This window comes from Adiantum capillus-veneris, chromosome 8 (genome assembly GCF_014529385.1).
Source record: "Adiantum capillus-veneris isolate H3 chromosome 8, ASM1452938v2, whole genome shotgun sequence".
Classification (NCBI taxonomy): Eukaryota; Viridiplantae; Streptophyta; class Polypodiopsida; order Polypodiales; family Pteridaceae; genus Adiantum; species Adiantum capillus-veneris.
Window position 1 is genome coordinate 114,100,228 of NC_140938.1, and position 17,742 is coordinate 114,117,969.

Genomic DNA, 17,742 nt, shown 5'->3' on the forward strand with positions numbered 1-17,742 from the left:
CAGTAAGTTTTGGACTACAACTACATCGGTTGGTCCATACCCTAGGAGTGGGCAGCCATTGTGCACTACTATCTAATAATAGAATTTTGGGTGCCTTTGAAGTAAAAAGATCAATCAAGCATGGATGCTCTTGCCTCACTGTAATTTGCCATTGGTTCCCATTCCCTTGTCACCATGCTCGAAGGAAATGTAAAAAGAGGAAGATCCAAGGATTTCTTTACCAAATAGTAAACATTTTCTCATTATGCTCTTTACCAATGACTGCTTGTTGTTCTTGAAAACTAGTCCTCCAATGCTATAAAAGGCTATGGAGATCCCACAGACATTCTACACTCCATCATAGTCAAAGTGAAATACTGAGAAATCAAGATTGATTTCACTCTTAGAGTGGTCAAGAGAGATTGTCTCATAAGGAAAATTCTTCTACAACCTTGGGGCCCCACTTGGGATCAACATCACTCGAAAGTAAAGGTTCTTGTGGGTTTTGAACAAAGTAAGGAGCAAGATGCATCGGGGGCAGTATATTCTTCTCCCCTTCTAGGGTAGACTGAAGGTGATTAATTCATTCATGATCTTGTACATATCCTTCACTGAATTTCTCCTTAAAATAGATAGATGTAGCTGGAAGGAATTTTTGAAATTGTCAAAAAAACTCCTTTGGAAAAACAACACCAAAGGTTTGATTCCCTGGTAGTGGGCCAAATGGGTGGATATTGCTAAGACCATGGAGTAAGGTGGTATTGGGATACTCAACCTTTTAGTTCATTAAGAGTCCTAGTGTGCTAAATTTCAAGTCTTAATAAACAAGACTAGGCATGTGCCATTACGACAGGGGACATGATTGACAAGGTGAAGCTCTTCTCTCAAGGTGGCCCATGAAAGGAGTTAGGGCTTCATGACAAATTGCTGACACCTTGGTGGTGGACAAACCTAAGATTAGGTAGCACCATAGCCCGTAAGTATAAGAGAGTTGCAAAGATACTTGGATGGTGGAGGTCACTAAGCATTCGCAAAACTCCATAACACACTAGGCTCTATGTCTTTCTAAGGTGGGTAGATATTTATTGAATCCATTTTGGAGAGAGATTTCCAGGAGGATCAATAACAAAGGGCTTCATCATTTAGCTCAATTTTTGGACAACAAAAATACGAGGTGGAAAGAAGAAAACCAATTAGCTACCCAATTTCATCTCAATGGAGCTGAAAATTTGCTAATCACAATAGAGTTGTCAAAGATTTGAATAATGTTTTGATGCCCATCTGCGAGGCTAATTTTGAAGGGAAAGCCTGGCAGTGGCCATTGAGAATTTTTCTGTATAAACTACAAACCAAGGAAATCTATTGCACCTTGATGCTTGAAATAGATTGGTTCTTCCCTCTCAATAGACAATGGCATAAGCAATGGATAGAATATAGGTTGGGAACAGTAACAAGTAACATATGGAACCTTGAATGGCCCCTTGCAATGATGAAGATTCCTTATGGAAGGTAGTGTGGGGGGCTATTCCAACCAACATTAAGATTCTTGCCATAGAAAGTGGATCATATAGGTGCTTAGGTTAAGAAGCGGCAAGTGAAGATCTTTTGCACTTGTTCAAAGACTGCCCGACTATAAGTGGATTGACATGCCAAATTTGCAAATGGATCAAGAAGACAGGGAGGATTATGTTCCTTATGGGAGGTAGCGTGGGGGGCTATTCCAACCAACACTAAGATTCTTGTCGTAGAAATTGGATCAGATTGGTGCTTAGGTTGAGAAGCAACAAGTGAAGATCTTTTGCATTTGTTCAAAGACTGCGCGACTATAAGTGAATCTAATCTTGGGAGGGAGCATTATAAATAGCCAGCCCTTACTAACATGTATGCAAATTGTTTGCTTTTGCTACTTTAAACAGGTCTAAAGGACTAGGAACTTGTTCATATTAAAAAATGACCTCTCAACTACTGGCTTTAATGAGGTTATTCAAGAAATTATGGAAGTGACACCATCAATTGGGAAAATAAGGAGCTATGGTGAGTAGAAACAAGCAGTTAAAGTTTTCACTCACAATTCTAGATAACACCATGAAAGATATTGCAATGTTAAGTTGCATCCCCAAATCTGCCTACGCCTACACCCACATTGCCTACTGCTAGTATTGTAGGCAGTTGTGGAAAACTAAGAGCTATCGCAACTTCAAAAAGATCTCTCAATAGCTAGCTACACATAGTTTGTGTAAGAAAGTAGGAAAGTGTTCTTCTCCATTGGAAAATATATGAGCTCTAAATTTTGGATCCAAGCTATCTAAACTAGCTCAAGTTGACTGCCTTCTGACCCTCCAATGGAATTGTCTTCGTAGCTTTCCTGTTTAATAACCAATATCCACTCTATCGGAAGGTTTTCCCCTCAAGGCATAATTGTGATTGAGGATCATTGTATATTATGTGCAAAGCTAATACACAATTCCACTCACAATTGTGAGTATGGCAAAAGAAAAAGTTTAAGGCTTAGGTCTAGGTTAAGATTTTGAATTTGGGTTTAAATTTAGATTTAAAGATTATGTTTAGATTTAAAATTTGAATTTATATTTAAATTTTAAGTTTAGATTTAGATTTAAGTTTAAACTTAGGTTTAGATTTGGGTTTGAGTGTAAGTTTAGGTATGGGTCTTAAGTTTAGGTTTAACATTTAAGTTTAGTTTTGAATTACACGTTTGGGTTTACATTTGAATTTAAGGTTTAAGTTTAAGTTTATGATCTGAATTTTGCGTTTTGGTTTAGAGTTAGGGTTTGAGTTTAGATCTAGATTTACGGTTTAGTGTTTTGATGTAAGTTTAGTTTTTTGTTTAGGTTTAGATTTAAGGTTTAATTTCATATTTGAAGTTGTGTTACAAAATAGATTTAAGAGTTAGATTTATGTGTATGTTTAGATTTGGGTTTGGATTTAAGTTTAGGTTTGGATGTAAATTTAGGTTTAAGTTTTAAGTTTATGTTTAGATTTAAACTTTAGGTTTAGATTTAGATTTAAGGTTTAGGTTTTGAGTTTATGATTTAGATTTAAGTTTATGTTTTGGATTTAAGTCTTGGTAAAAAAATGCAAACAAACTCTTGGCGTTTGTGCTTGTGGCTTTACATATGGATTGTTGTAATGATCATTAGGCACAAGGGCAAGCCATGTGCAAAGCAACAAGCACAAATGGCAATTGAGTGAGTTGTTTTTGAAGTTTGTGGTGTTTTTTACTTTAAAAACTCAAACTCTGAACAGCTTGTCCACTTGTTATTTGAGCTTGTTGCTTCCCATATGGGTTTCCTATTGATGGCTTGGTAAGCCGTGCACAGTCTACTATAAGACCTCCAAAATCTCCTATTGATTGGCTAGTTGTCTAGATATGCCAATTGGAGATGGCATCATCTACTTGGTGGAATCCCCCTCTCATCTTTTTTGCATCCATTGGCTCTAATCCCCTTCAGGTTGGGTGGCTCCTAGCTTAGCTAACTCTATTTGTAAGGGTGGATCCCTTATTAGCCATGTCTTGTGTTGCTATATCCTTATATGATGCCCATGCTCGGTCTGTGAGCAGGGCTTGATAATGCAATTATGGTTGGGTTTAATTTACTTCTATCACTCACATTTGTGAGTATGGCCAAACAAGAAAAAAGAGAGCCTCATACGGGTCCCTTTCATTTTTTGGCATGATAAAACTACTAGGTCTCATGGGCATCACCATGGAGCCCTTTTCCCAGTACATTCAATGAATATTACACTTTCCATCAGACTTTATTCACCGTTTGCCTTTGATCATCACTTACACATCCCCTATATGTGCTTGATTGCCCTCATGACTGAAGGGCACGGAGTCTTCAATGAAGACCCCATCATGGGATCGACGGTAGGTAGGACACCTGCGCATCTCGAGGACGATCGACAGCCACCCAACAAAAATACAAAGTCAATGCCCCTCCCACGATTCAAACCCACAACCCGGGCCATGGGAGTGTGATGAGCTAACCACGCAGGCGCGTGCATTTCATTGCCATCAAGGTGCAAAAACCCTATATGGTGAACTCACCCACGCAAAAGTAAACTAGGACAAAAAATGTAAACTCGGACACATCCGTTTAGGATCGGACAAGCGAGCTTACCTCTGCTTTTGCGCGCATACTCCCTTGCCATGGATCCCATGATGGGGTCTTCATTCAAGACCCCATGTTATTCAGTCCTCAGGCTTGACTGCCTTAGTACGTTTGCAAGAGTGCAACTCCTAAGAGACATAGATGATAGCCCTTTGAAAAAGGACATGGAAGGCATACTTGTTTGCCGACCGTAAATGTGGACAACAAAAAATGTAGGGTTTAAAATGTCCATGGGAGTTGTAACATCGGAGGCTAACTGATTGGGTGTCATGCTAGGGTAGGGGGTGGCCTAGTGTGCCCAATAGGGGTTCACTTGTAGTTCCTCTTATGTACCCGACTGCCTTAGGGGTAAAACTCCCAAACGGAGTCCACCTAACTTGGCATGTTGTGATCTCTCTCCGTGTTGGATGGAATCAGGCGGCAGGGTTCTCATTAAAAAGATCTCGTCCAAGAGAATCCGCAGCAAAAGATGCAGCTTTGGTTGTTCTACATGCAACTTTAGTTGTGTGTATCAAAAAGTGGGTTGGGTAGAAAACAACAAACGAGCATGAAGAGGATTGATGTGCCACAGGGCTTTGAACCCAACATCTAATGAACTAGATGCAAAGTTCACTGCTCTAAAGCACCCAACCACTCAAGCTTTCATGTCCTCCTGTTGGTGCACTCACGTACTTATGTAGAGGCCAATTGTGTCCCCCCTTTTGGGAGTGTCTAGTAGATTTATAGGAGTTCAACTCCCAGGAAAAATAGCCCTTATAAAAAGGGCATACTTATTCGTTGTGGATGGCAAGAGATGTAGGCTTTACATTTTCCATGGAACTGGCTTTGGAGGGCTCCTAAGGGTGGCTTCACAAACATTTGAACATGCTTGGAGGACAAAAAAAGCGACCAATAATACTTTGCAACATCAAAATGGACGTCCAGAGCTCTTCCACATGCGAAGGTGAAGGGCGCATGCTGGTACTCCAGTCACGGACGTATTGAGCTTTTCAATGGGCAACCTCCCTCCCCCTCGCCCAAGGAATGGGCACACCACTTTTAGTGGGCATGGAGTTTTGAATGCTCACCACGTGTAGGCAAGATTCGTAGGCAATCCAAGCTAACCAATTGTCGTCGCTACACATTAAGTGAGAAGTATCATATATGTCCATTTATTTGTGAATCCGAAGGTGCCCAACACGAAAAGTGGCTCATTTTGAGAGCGCCCATGTAGGGACCTTGTGATGTACGGGTGTCGTCGTTTGTGAAGCCACCCTAAGGCGCATGTCAGAATGAGGCGGGTAGCTGCTAGGCATTGGTAGTTGTACCTTCTTGAAGGCGGGTGCCATGTTGATGTGGAAAGTAGGCATTCCCCAAGCTAAACATGTAACCTAGCCTTGGGAGTGTGTCAGAGGGGTAGCTACTTTTCCTGTGCTAGACAAGCTCCCTTTTTTGGCCTACTCAAAGGGCTAAGGCCATAGTGATGTGTTCCCTTTTTGTTACTTAAAAATCTCATATGTATTATTTTTTTTAAAAAAAATTGAAAATGTTTGATTGGTGAGTGCACTTCAACATTCAAGAAAGAGTCATGAGTGATAGAGGTGGGGTTGTTGAACAATGTGAAGGATCTATCATCCAATGTGTATGAATGGACTAAAAATATGAAAGTATTTAGGCCCCTGTCACACTGGGGCAGGCGCCCATTCCACTTTTTGGAAGATGGTTAGCCAAAGACTGTCACATTAGGCTATATACTAAACAATGCCCACTTCTTCCAGCAAATCCGTTGTAGTCAAATGGTAAGGCATCCGTCTTTCTGGATTACTCTCAGGGCTCAAAACCTATGTGCGTCATGTGCCTACGCTTTTTGTAATTGGCCACTTCAATAGAAAGTTGACTGGCCTCTCTTGCTCACCCCTCTGGCAAAGGCTCCTGGCCAAGTTTTACCTTTTTCATGGCGAATGGAACGATTCCATCTCAGCATGGACCTACACACCTCATCCGGGGGTGACACGGGCCTTAGACTATGTATTTTTGGCAAGGATTGAAGGCTTGCTAGGGGTCGTTGTAACTTGTATCATAGATCACTACGTGGCTACCATCTCACACCTGCTCCTCTACACTATAAGATACAAAAAGCTACAAATTAGCTTTGGAATCTGTCAAATCAAAGCAAAAGGGTCTAGAGCCCATTCTCCATGCTCAAATTCATATCTTCTGTCTTTGTAGAAACTCTGGACACACTCCTTGAGCATCTCGCTTCCCACCTGGAGCTAAAAAACATTGTAGCCATTGAGGCTAGCAGTCGGATTCAACCTCCCAAACTGCTTCTTTCCCTTTGCAACAACCAGCAGTAGAAACAACAAGCAAGAGAAATGCAGCAGCGCTGCTAAAGAAAAGGAGTCTCTACCCTACACCTCCTGGCCGCCGCAAATACTTGCCTCTTGCTCTTGTCCGCCCTTGTCCTAGCTTTGTTGCATCTTTCGCAGCACCATCAATCGATCCACCTTGCAATTGCAAAAAAAATAGTCCCTCTTTCTCTCTCTCTCTCTCTCTCTAGCAGAGGATTTAATATTTATGTGATCACTCAAAAATTCTACGTGATCACAAAACGTTAATTAACGCTAACAACCATGTAGATTATCTTTTTTCAAAATTGGTTTCTTTCCCCTTCATCCAATAGTTTAAATGCACGACTTTGTCAACGTTAACAAAGGATTCACCTTGCCAACTTGATGTTCACTCTAATGTCATTTTGAGTGATTACGTGAATTTTAAATCCCTCTCTCTCTCTCTCTCTCTCACACACACACACACACACACACACACACATGCAACATGTCCTCGCAGAGCAATGGAGCTGCACGGAGCCCTCGATGACATCCCTTCCTCACAATCTCTTGTGATAATGATCAAATTGATTAGGACCTCTATTACTGGAGCATGGTAGGATGCCATAAAAATATATGTCAAGGGTAGTTGCAAATCAGCCAAAGCAGTTGGTAGAATGCCAATGCTAATCAGCATGTCAATCGCCAGTTTCATGAGCACTGCGTTCTAGGTTAGATTCTGAGCTCTTCTGCCACCGTTTTTGTGTTTCCTCCTCTTTTGCGCAACCCTGTCAGCATCGAATGTGCTCCTCTCCAGCTTCATTAGCACATCGCATCTTCGCCCTCACCCCTTGCATTTATCCATGAACACTACTTTCTCTAAAAAATGAAGGGGAATCACTTGAGGTTCTCATTAATGAAGCCAAAAAAAACTACCCATCTAATTTACAAAAACAAATATATTAAAATCAATGTGGGAGATTGGGATTCAAAGCTCCTAGACAAGCTTAATATGAATCAAAAGCCACAATACTGCGTGTGAAGGGGTAGTGGAAGATTCTTGAGTTGGGTCTTCCTCTCTTCCTTCATGCAAGATGAAAAACTCTCTTGCAAAGCCACTACACTGCTCAGAGGACATGGCTTGCTCGACTGCACCCAATGTCCTTGCCTTCCCCTATTTTGAGGAGCAACGACAATAGATCTTGGCCCTTCCTTCCTCACTTTTGCAGAGTGATGTAAGTGTTGCCAATTGTGGGATGCATGCCTTTGGTGGCAAGAAAGTGGGAGACAAAGAGATCTTGAGATTGTGAGAGAGAAAGAGATAAATATCATGAGAGTAGATGTGCCATGCTGCCCTTTGTGAATCTAGCACACTTTGTTGTGGGTGCCAACAATCCACCATAGACATAAGTGCTACCATCCTCTTGTCACATCATAAAATGCTATCCAAATTTTCTCTTACATGGAATCTAAAAAGATTCCACTCAACTAAGCAGTTTCAATAAATAAGTCCCTCCTTCCTCAAATGTTTATATGTGTGGGTGGTGGTAGCCGTAGTAAGAGGGAGATTTGGAAACAACCCCTCTCCCAACGTTTTTCACAACGTTCATTACGACACCAACCACTTAGATAGAGGGAGAGATGGCCTGTCAGCAAATCCAGCAAGCATACACACTTCACTTGCTTTTATCCTTCTCGTGGTGCACTTGACTACTATTGTACTTTTATATTCCATTGGGGGACTCCCCTACAAATGAGGGTGAGACAAAGACATAAAGAGACTGCTTAGTTTTCAATACACCATCACAAGGGAGAGAGAAAAATGGCCTTCCCATCTCTCTCTCTCTCTCTCTCTCTCTCTCTCTCTCTCTCTCTCTCTCTCTCTCTCTCTCTCTCTCTCTCTCTCTCTGAAAATATGCCTCTCTACCTTTGTGCTCCACTAGATGCACATTAATCTCTCTCTCTCTCTGTCTCGCTCTCTCTCATCCATGCCCCATCTACCCCTTTTTAACCTTCAAACCCATCAAAATATCCAAGCAGATTCGGCTTAAGGAAGCACATAAAAAAATATTATACATACCTATTCACATTAAATAAGTGATAAACTTGGGAGGCCTTCCAATTGAGAGTAGCCATTCCAAAAAATATATTCATGGAGAATCTTGAGTGATTCTCTCTCTCTCTCTCTCTCTTTGTGCAGTGGTTAGAGCTGGAGATACACTAGCATGCAGAAAACATGTGAGAGTATAGTAGCAGGTTGAATTGATGGGCTTCAAGCCTACAACTGGTTATTGAGGTAGAAACACCTTCACAATGAGGGATTTCTCTCAATTTATTTCTCCTCTCATATCTACTCAATTGTCACCTTTGCTTGATGTATTATGCCCTTAGTCATGGTCTCTCCTCTTCCAATTTCTCTTGCCTCATTTATTGCAGAAGAGTAGTCTCTTCTTGCACAACAAAACCATTCATTCAATATCTCTCTCCATAGGCAAAGAATCTACCATAAAGAGCCTTAAAAGTTGTGGCAAGAGTGGGAAAAGTGAGGTAAGAGTCGAGGAATCAAAAGATGGGAATGCAAGAAATCTAGGGACAATAAAAGCATGAAAGAGGCAATGTAGGTTGCCTAAGATCAGGGTAGGTGATGGCCACGCTCGTGCATTGAGTGAGGGAATATTCGTATGTATAAAAGTTTTTAAAAGTTTCCAGTAGGTGGTTGGGTGGAAGCATAACTGGGTGGACACCGAAGGTGTGTCCGCGGGACATATCTTTTAGGGGAGTGAGGAAGCTCTTTTATGGGAGTGAAAATGTTTAAAAAGTAAAAAATTAAATTGGGTGAAAGCATGTTAACCTGTCGCACTTTTTGTGCTAGTTAGCAGTTTCAAGTTAGAACATATTCAAAAAGTTGCGCGTCCGGTAAATTTTTTACAAATAATATCAAAATTTGTCGGAGGTTGTACATTTGGATTCCTTGTTTCAAGTGCTTTCTATTGATATATCATATGTCATAGATCTTGGAGATGTAGCTCAAGTTATTGTACTAGTTAGCATATGTCAAAATTGTGCTAGTTAGCATTGTCCGGGACATGAAAAAGCATGACATGTTAACATGCTTTCACCCAATTATTATTGTGGGTACGTAACAACCCGTTCTTGTTCTCTTTGTGCAGCTCGTTCTCTCTCTCTCTCTCTCTCTCTCTCTCTCACACACACACACACACACACACACACACACACACACACACACACACACACACACACACACATACACACATACACACACACATACACACATACACACATACACACAAGATTTTTGTTCTCTCTCTCTCTCTCTCTCTCACACACACACACACACACACACACACAAGTTTAGGTGAAGCTATCAACGTGAAAATTATATTTGCTGAGCACGGAGAAACATTTATTGAAGCTAAGAACAAGGTTCCTCTTGGTAAGCTTCTCCTTATTTTCTTGTAGCCACTTCTCACTAAACCATAGAATTCAATCTAGTTAAGTGATTCATAGCATCTAAATCAGTGTGGTTAAGTGATTCATAGTATCTAAATCAATCAAATTCTATTTTCTTGCTGAGATCATAGCTACTTTTGTGGCCTCCTTTGTCTTCGTAGTTGGAATATGCATAACCATTTGTCTTTCTCTTTCTTTGTGGCTCAATAGAAGAAATGGTGGATCTTGCATGGGTTGAAGGGGATAATACGGAGCAGGTTCTTTGGCAATGTGCATTTTTCCTCTCTTTCTAAGCGTTCTTGTTTGGAAAAGTCTCAATGATATGCGTTCTTCTTTGTTTACCAAAGGTTCATGCATTTCATTGCTTGAAGCAAGACATGATAATCAGGGAATACGAGTCTCGCCGCAAGAGAGAACAAAGAGCTAGACTAAAAAGAAAAGTAGACAAAGGTAACATTGCTGAAGGAGAACTAGATGAAGCAGCCAAAGAAATAGCAGATGAAGGAGAACCACAGGGCTGTTCGAAAATCAACGATGAGGTGAAAAGAGAAAAGGTAGCCAAAGACATTGCACGATATATTCTTTGTCAAACGAATGCAATGGACATGAACGCTAAGAAAGAAATTTTCAAATAGTTGATTCAGCATCCTTCACTGAAAGATCTTCATAGCGATAAGGCACCAACACTAGGTTTTGTAGACACTCTCGTGGAAAATATATAGAACACGCTTCAAGAATTGAAGAGGCCACAAAGTGAAGATGAAATGTTCCTGAAGAGGTCTACCATGCTGATGCTTGTGAGCTCAAAAGACCATGAGGATGCACGATGGCTTAATGTTAATGCTGCCTCCAAGCTCCTTACGTTCGTAGAAGGAACTTGTATGGATCCAGATACCGGTTACTCAGCAAAATGAGAGCAGTGCATTGTCATTTTCCACATGCCATCAAAGTCTTCCAAGAAGTTGCATACCTGAAGAGGTCAAGGAGTTGGTAGAGAACTTTTGGACTCTTGAGACTTGTGTGTCCCCCAACAAGAAGGACATATTTCAAAAGAGAATATAGTCAAAAGCAGCTTATCACACATCCATCCATCTATTGGAAGTATCACATGTATGAATGAAACCTCATGCCATGTAGTAGCTATGTATATTTTTTATACATCATTGCTAGTTAGTAGCTATCAATTATTGAGCATTGCCTAATTGTTTATATATCTGAATAGTTTATTGCTCCGGTTAATAGCTGTAAATAGTTTCTACCTGTATCTATCTGTAATTATGACATGATTGTTGGTAGGCTATTTGATATATATTGATAGAAGATAGACACTAATTAGTAGCTATCAGTTACTGACCATTGCCTAGCTGTTTATAGCTATAAGTAGTTTATTTCTATTGGCCAATTAATAGTTGTCAATAGTTTCTATCTATATCTATTTTAATAATAGTTAATAACTAATGATTGCTATTTTATTGCACGTGATTGCTATCTAAAACTATTGATGGCTGTGATTGATATTTGAAAATTGAGAATAGTTGTCATATAGTTCTATTTGAGGGTAGCTATGATTGCTATTTGACAAGTTTTGATAGCTATCACATACCTATGTTTTCTACTTCATAGCTAGTGATTTCTATTACAACTTGGTATTGACAGGTACTGATAGCTTTTCGATAAATATATCATAGCTAGTGATGGTTATCTGATAGCTACTTATAGCTAACATATAGCTATGATTACTGTTTCACAGAAATTGAGTGCTATTCTACAGCTATTGATAGCTATTACATGTCTATGATTAATAATATCATAGCTAGTGATTTCTATTTGACAATTATTGGTAGATATCACATAGCTATGATTGCAATTTGACAGCTATTGATAGCTATTTCATATCTATTGGGTGGTTCTCAAAGCTATTGGTATAGCTATGAATAACTATTGATAGGTATTGCATGATTTGACATACTATCTAGCCCACATGTGAGATCTACCAATAGTTTACTAATGCATCATAATTTCTTGGTGATACAAGCTTTCATTGTTGTGGAATGCAGGATGAGCTCTTCCAACATTTTAAGGAAGCATATCCTGATGTACAAATCTAGCTTCGTGCCCTTGAATCATAGAAGCCTTAATTTGTGAGAAAGCTAAAGGACAGGCTGACATGTTGTTGTATTTACCATGTGACAATTTCGTATATGAAGGAGGTTGTTAGTCACATGCGAAGTCAAGCATTCAGAGTGCATGGTGATTGTGAAAATGTGCGTGCAGTTTGTGCATGGATTCATCAATTTTGCAGGACCATGTTCTACTACAAAGTACAGTGTGACGAGTATTTCAAAGATTATAGATTCTCTTTTGTGTCCCAATCAAGTTGGGTCTAACTACCATGGTCTAAAATGCCACATGGGTCAATGTACAGCTTGCGCGGCAAAGAAATTTGTATGATGTCCACAGGAGTTGCTCAAGAATGCAAGAACCATCAATGTGAAAGTATTTAAGGTTGTGCAAGTAGGAAATAGTGAAGGTGTAAAGAAGAAGAAAAGGAAGGAGCTTATATGCCAGGAGATGATCACTACTGATTTACTACAGGTATTCAAGACACATCTTCAAAAGCTCATCAAACATGACTTGGTGTATCAATGGCAGGCTCAACAGTTCAAAGCGTGCATCGGGCATTTTTCAAAAGATGTTGTTGTATCTACTGTAGATTTTGCTGAGAATTATTCATTCAAGGAGCATAACAAGATCCAATCGATGCATTGCTATTGCATTCAAGTCACCAATTTTGTACATATTACCTACTATCGTGTCAAAGGTGAATTAAGAAATACTTTGCAATTTTTCATTTTTGATAATGATAAAATCCATGACACCTTGTTTGTCCAAAATTGCTTTATGCTACATTGGCAATGGATAAAAGACACATGCATAGATGGTAGCTAGCACTGGGTTTGGTAGGATGGGGCAGCATCCCAATTCAAGGCAAAGAGGCCTTTCTATTTTGTTGGTAGATATGCTGGTTTGACAGGGAAAGTGATGGTGTGGAGCTTCTTTGGAAGTGGCCATGACAAAGGAGACCATGATGGGGTAGGGGCAGTTCTAAAGAGGGCACTTACACAGGAGCAATTGAAGTGCAATGGAACTGTTCTTAGATGTGCATGTGATGTTGTGAAATTTCGTTGCCAACATTTTTTTGATGGAAGCATTGCTCACTACCTTTCCAAGCATAAGCATAGAGTGTGTGTTTTGGGAGGTAAAGCTTGGAGAAGTGTCACGAGAGAATAGCTATGATTGTGACAATATCCCAAGTACACGCTCCATGCATTCATTTTGGGGCTATTCCAAACAAGATGGTTCCTCCATCACACTAAGGCAGCTATCTTGCTATTGTAATGCATGCATGCACAACCAGTGGAGGAAATGCATCAAGAAAAAACACATTTCTAGCTAGAGATTCCACAAAATTTCTCAAATTGTTGGTGCAAATGGAGACGACGAATTTGAGGAGCCTACTTATGAAGGGCACTTTGATGAAGCATTGAGTGACGCAATCCAAGTGGGTGACAACTGTATTATCAATGCTAAAGAGGGAAACAAAGAAGGTGTTGAATTTTACCTGATCAAGTGCACCAACACATTAGAGATGCTCAAAACACATGAAGTCGACAGTTGGGATGGTGTGCTCAAAGCTGGGTCTTACATTTTGAAGGGCCTCTAATATAAGCAGGTTGATGATTATTGCTACAAGCTTATAGGCAGACAACCAGTCTTCATGTACTCCCATCTTGTCAGATGTATTATACCCCTTCTTGTAGGGCTCGCCCCCTCCTTGTAGGGATCTTTATTGACTTTTGGGACACCTCAACCTTGGGACCAGTTCCCACCACAAGCTCCACCCTTAAGCCCCTCAAGCTTGGGTTGGGTTTCCACCTGGGTTCCCACCTCAAGTACAACCCTAGCATCTCAAGCATGACAAGCACCTCAAGCATCTCATTCATCAAGCACCTCAAGCATCTCAGTTCATCAAGCACGACATGCACCTCGCTTGGACTAAGTTCCCACCTCAAGTAGACTAGTTTGCCTAAGGTCAAAGTACTTTTAACACTAACCATTGGAGGTCTTTAATGAAGCTAACCCTAAGGTCTATAAGCTCCATTAGCTAGCCTTGCTCTTTGACATATCATCTCTCATTTGGACCCCTTTACCATTGGCCCCGTGTTGAGATAGACCCGTAAGCACATGTCTATGAAAAAATCATTTGGGCTGGTTAGATATTATATTTTATGACATTACCTCTCTCTTGAAATCATAGTCGTCCTAGACTATGAGGTAGAAGAGATAAAGCCTTAGTCATTAGTCAATGTTTCTTAGCGGGTAGAGGATCCCTTTTTACCCTACGACATCATTCCAAGATGGGTGACTAATCCATTTGGTGCTTGGGAGACGTAACTGCTATAATCATGTCTACTCTTTAGTCCACTTCATTCTTCCAAATAGAGTGATAAATTCTACTTGGTATTTTAGAGACGTCGTCATCACAAACATGATTCTAAGCATGAATACTACTTAAATTTGTGCAAATAAAAAGAGAATTAGTCTTATAAGACAAAAGCCTTGGTCATTGAAAAGAAATATGTACTTTTGCTTGATCTAATGTAGCATTGTGAGCATTGACAAGGTTGATACTATCCTTAAGCCATATTCCTTGCATCCATCTAGCATCTTGATGAGGATAGCTTTTGAACTTAATAAGATACCGTCGGATAATCTTACCATGTTGTGGTACCTTGTCTTCATACCAAAGGATAGATTTGGGTTGTAGCAACTCTTGTTGGTCTTCAATTTGAGGAGGGTCTCCAATCATTGGTTCACTTGGTGGATCTCCTTTGTATGACTTAAGTAGGCTTACATGAAAAGCATTGTGTATGAGCCAATGGTTGGGAAACTTGAGTTGATAAGCCATCTCATTGATTGGATTCAAAATTTGAAAAGGATTATAGTATCTTTTCTCTACTTTAGCATAGTACTTTTGATGGCCCGTAGAAGTTTTGCCCATTGTTTGCATCAATTGAGCCTTGGGAAACTTAAGTAAGACCCAATCATTTTCTTAAACGTTGTTGGGCGCATTTCTGACACCCCGTTTTTTGTAAATTTGTACATATGGACATGAAGACCGATGTCAAAAGGGCGTGTGGGCTTTCTTTTTGTGGGTTTTATAGCTTGCTTTAGCAAGCACATGTACATGCACTGCAAGTCGCTAGTATAGTGACAGCTGTCGGGCTACTGTAAGTGCCCGTGAGTGAGTTTTTTGAAGTGAGCCTTGTATATAACTTAAACTCATGTACAAACTTAAAAACTTTCAGCCAAAGATCAGAAATGTTTAGGTTTTATCTCGTTGTGGCTTCTTGATGCCTTTGGCTGCAATTTTTTGCCCCGACTAGCCTTCTCTGCGTGTAGTCGTGCTGGGACAGCTTTCTGTTCGCGTCAATTTTTCTCATGGCGGCGTATGGAATCAATTTTGTTCATCTTCAGCTTTCTCTCCAGTCATTTTTCAAGCTTTATCTCAAGCTTTAAAGTGCCCCAATTGGAGTTGTGCTCATCAGGTTACGACTAGTTCTCTGTAGGGTTATGGCTATGGCAGCCTAGTGGCAAATTGTGTATAGGCAGATTGGGAGGGCATGTATCTATGAATTGTGGAATTGATGTTGAAGTTATGCGTTTGTGATGCTTTATTGTGAAAGGAGAGGCTCTTGTATTCATCTGCATTGGTCGGCGTGTGCTGTAAATCCGTGCTTTGACGCTCCTATGTGACATAGTCTCTTGGGTGGGCAACGGCTAGTAAATTCCCAAGGGTCTACTCTTATTGGACTTGTGGTGTTTCAAAAGGATTTGGCAAAGCTTTTTGTGTCTTGTAGTTCTCTTTCAACGCTCTTGGGTGACATCACTATAGAGGTTTCAGTTTGCTTGTTTCCCAACAGTGTTTTGGTGCCCGCCACCGAGGAATCGCTTCAAGTTACCTTCAGTTTACAGGTTTTGAAGACATGGCGTTTAATTTTCTGGAGTTTAGTGGGAAATCAAATGAAATTTCCAAAGCTTTCATTGAGAGAATGGAGTTTGCTTGCCTTCTTGTTGACAAGCAAGACCCAGCGTTGGTGCTACGAATCTTCTACTTCTCTTTGAAGGGAGATGCTAGGGAATGGTTGGAAGGCTACGAAAAGGATCTACAATCAGCCCAACCTCCTCAAGTTATGACTGATGAAATGGTAAGGCATGATTTTCTTACACACTTTCAACAGGTGGAAGACCCACAAAAGGTATGGCAGTCTATTCAAGGCTTAGTACAAGATGAAGGCCAAACCATAGAAGACTTTGTCAAGGCATTCAATGCGTTATGGGCAAAGTGGTGTACATCTTTGGGGGATGAAATTCCTCCAGCCATGTTGAAGAAGGATAGGTTTCTTGCAAGCTTGAGGAGTAACCTACGCTTGAAGGTAGAGCTTAAGCAGCCAAGAACCTTTGAGGAGGCAATTGAAATTGCAAAGAATAAAGAGTGGAAAGCAGAGCGTCTTCATCAACTTGGAATCAATGTTGAGCCAAAGCTTGAAGTGAAAGCGGTAGAGCAACCAAGGGTCCTCATCAGGGAGCCAGGTTATGATCAACAATGTTCTCATGATGTGAATGCCTTTCGCAAGGAGATGCAAGAGGTTGTAGGTCTTATGAAGAATCTTAGTGTGCATATGATGGGAGGTGGAAGAGGTCAAAGTTATGGATATGGACGTGGTTATGGAAGCAATGAGGGTTATACAGGTGGTAGAGGAAGAGGCATGGCTAGAAGAGGGGATATGTTTCAATGCTACAATTGTGGTGAATGGGGTCATAAAAGCCCTCAATGTGATAAGCCAAAGAGAATGGGTGGCGACATGTTTCCTCTTCCTCCACAAATTCCTTCTCGAGCTCAAGATTATGGTATTGAGATTAAAGGGGAAGCAGGACCAAGTGGATTGACAGCAGAAGAGAAGGGAAAAACAAAAGTGGTAAGCATAATCCGTTTGGAGAAGAAAGAGGATGATTTGGGAGCTATGGTCATGCCTGTAGGTAAGAGGGTTACAAGAGATCATGACATGAGTGATGCAAGTCCCAGCCATAAAAGAGGGAAACAGGTTGAAACAGGTACAGGTAAAGAGAAAAAGAAGAGAAAGCCCAGGAAACATTACAATGCATCCGACTTTCCTTTGGGATAAGGGCAACCAAATTATAGTTTAAGGGCTTATTTGGTGGGTAGAAAGGCTGATGTTACCTTTGGGCAACTCATGGAGATGTGTCCCAAGTTAAAGAGGCAATGGAAGCATGTAGTCAATCCCATCAAGAAGGAGCCTACAAGGGGGTCAGTGAGAGTCCTATCTTTGAATGAGCTACCTGATATATGTCCTACTATGGATGCATGGCATGAGAGGAAGTGCATTGGAGAGGCTTATATTGATGGAGGTGCACAAGTATGTGTTATTAGTCAAGCTTGTGTATCAAAGTTGGGACTCAACATGGTGAAGAATTCAGGTTTTCGCATAAAGCTTGCCAACCAATCAAGGGTGAGGTGCTTGGGAGTTGTAAAGGACTTGGAGGTGGATGTATTTGATGTTAAAGTTCTGGTCAATTGCCATGTTATGCCCGCGGGTATTGGTGCTTTCCCTCTCATCCTTGGAAGACCATGGTTACAGGCAACCAAAGCTATACAGGATTGGGGACATGGTACCATCACTCTTTACAATAGAAGGGGTGATAAGAAGAGGTTTGACATGGCTAGAAAGCAATCTTTGGATGCTGATTTTGATGAGAAAAGTGATGAA